The 2829-nt window shown below is 38.2% G+C and overlaps 1 pseudogene; it reads left to right on the forward strand.

Moving 5' to 3' along the window:
- Positions 1-296: 296 nt before the first annotated feature.
- LOC120188228 lies at positions 297-1603 on the forward strand (annotated as a pseudogene).
- Positions 1604-2829: the final 1226 nt, after the last annotated feature.

A 2829-nucleotide genomic window follows, 5' to 3' on the forward strand; every position in this document is an offset into this window, starting at 1 on the left:
TGATTTTTTTGGTATATTTATTCGTTCTGATTGATAGATTCTAGGGTTTTGATGGAGGGGAGATAATGTGGTGATTGATATGATGATGATGATGAAGGCGTTCATAAGATTTTTATTTAGTTGAATTCTTTGTTTATGGGTAAAACAATGGAAAATTTTAATCTACCTTCTCCAGCCGGATAACCTGAAATGGGAGATTCTTTCTCGGCCGCCTGATATCAATTTGCCTCTCTCGGCCGATCGGAGCCCTCCCCCGCAGCAATGGAACTTGGACCAGTGTGATATTTTGAATGTTGGTCTTAGTTCACAAGTTTATGAGACCGAGAGCTACCTCGCTGCACCCAAGACGGGACGAAAATTCGCCAAGCGGGTAGATAGCATATGGGGTGCTTGGTTGTTCTTTAGTTTTTACTTTAAGCCTACTTTGAATGAAAAATCAAGGGCAAGATTATTCGCGATAGCAACGGTGTTTCTGGTTTCGATAAATCAGATCTGAAGTTGGATATTTTTATGGTTCAGCACGACATGGAGAATATGTACATGTGGGTTTCAAGGAGAGACCCGAGAATGCACTGGGTAAGATGCAGCTCAGAAGCTACATGAATGGCCATTCTCGCCTGGGAGAGCGCCCATTTCCATTTAGTGTGGATAAGGGATTCGTCCGTTCACACAGGATGCAACGGAAGCATTACAGAGGATTGTCAAACCCCCAGTGTGTACATGGGATCGAGGTTGTTCCATCTTCGAATCTCATGGCTCTCAACGAGGATGATCGAAAAAGGTGGACGGAGCTTACCGGAAGGGATATAAACTTTACAATTCCACCTGAGGCTAGCGACTTTAGCTCGTGGAGAAACCTTCCAAATACGGATTTTGAGCTAGAGAGGTCTGTCCCTCCCCCTTCGATGAAGAGTGTTGCAAATTCTCACTCGAAAAGGCTGCTTAATGGAACTGGCCTTAATTTGTCTACTCAGCCACCTAGCCATAGCAATGGCGATGGGATGGACTCATCACTTGTCAGCAGCAAAAGGAGGAAACAACTTTTCCCGCATGGAAATGATGATGATTGCTATCTGTCTGCCATTCCTCTGTCGGAACGAATTCCAGATATGGAAATTCATCCAGTGAGCCACACTGGTTAAATGACGTGAGTGTGATAATGAAAAACGTGTACGGGCCTGTAACTGCCTCAAAAACCATCTACGAAGATGAAGCGGGTTACTTGATCATTATCAGCTTGCCTTTCGTTGATCTTCAAAGGGTGAAGGTCTCTTGGAGGAATACTCTCACCCATGGTATCATAAAGATATCTTGTGTGAGCACATCCGGCATGCCGTTCATCAAGAGACATGATCGGACTTTCAAACTGACAGATTCGTGTACTGAGCATTGCCCGACTGGGCAATTTTTTAGACAGATCCCATTGTCGACTCGAATCCCTGAAGATGCAAACATAGAAGCATATCACAATGGGCTGGGATCTGTCCTTGAGATTTTGGTGCCAAAACTGAGAGAGGTGACCGAAGAGCACGAAGTACTGGTGTGCCTCCGGCCTAGGCTTGTTGGGAGTGATCTCATGTTGACTTGAGGTAGCAATGAATTATAGAAAGGATGGTTGGTAGCATTGGTGCTTTTAATGACATTGTATCATACAGTGTAATCTATGAAACAAAATCTGCACCTCAGATTTAGCTTTTGCCAATTTCTTGGTATGATTTTTGTTTGTTTGACTGTAACGCGAATTGATATTCAAAGTTTTAAAACAATAGATAATATAACTTTTTTAAAAGTTTTAAAACACTTGTTGGATTATATCCAGAGATTAATCTATTAGGAGGCTGGGAGGAGTATGTCTCACATTTTCTGGTACAATGACATTTTAGGGTTTTTTTTTGAAAAATATTAATTTTATCCCTTCCAAATTTTAGATTTAAATATTTAATACAATTTTATTCTTTTGATATAAAACAATTTAATCCCTCAATATTTGATCTTTAACTCAACCCTAGTTGTATCATAAAACATTAAACCTTTGTTTCTTTTAGCTTTAAAAATAATATCCTTTATACAATAAAATTTGGAAGTAATGTGGGCATGAGTTTTCTTTTCGAAAAATGCATGTGTTGAAAAATTATCTAGGGATCCATACAATTTACTACGATACATGTGAAACTCGCTATTCTCTCACGACGAATTTCATAAAATGCATAAGGAAATAACAATTTAGCCTTCAATATTTTATTTTAAGGTAAAAAGACACTAAATTTGACAGAATAATCATTTTGACCCTTATTATTTTCTTAGAACCTTTTGATTTTCAGTATTTCATTTTAGGATAAAAACTGATATTTTAGGGTGTTAATAGTGAGTTAACTAACAATTTTTATCTATATACAAACTTTTTTACCTCAAAATAAAATGTTAGAGACTAAAATCCTTAAAAAAAGCTAAAGGTCTAAATTAATATTTTGATAAACATTGAATATCTTTTATTTAGAAATACCACCTAAGCAATCCAGGTACAGTACAGTTTACCAACCAGATCACTTGGGGAAAGGGGAACCGCAGATGAGATCTTAATCTGACGGCTTAAAACAGAATAATTACGCATGACGCGGATCGATTTACTAACCGCTGGATAAAACATTATCTAACAGATGTTCTCTTGTATCCACTCCAGTTTCATTCTTCAACCAATAAAATAAAAAACCACGGATCTCTAATATATACCGTCGATAATATTCCAATCGAACGACATATGTTCTCCAATCTCATTGCTAACCCGGAGAAAACACCCTTGGACTAGCTCTATTTAAACCTCTTCCACAT

Source organism: Hibiscus syriacus, unplaced genomic scaffold (genome assembly GCF_006381635.1).
Source record: "Hibiscus syriacus cultivar Baekdansim isolate YM2019G1 unplaced genomic scaffold, ASM638163v2 tig00116939_pilon, whole genome shotgun sequence".
Taxonomy (NCBI): domain Eukaryota; kingdom Viridiplantae; phylum Streptophyta; class Magnoliopsida; order Malvales; family Malvaceae; genus Hibiscus; species Hibiscus syriacus.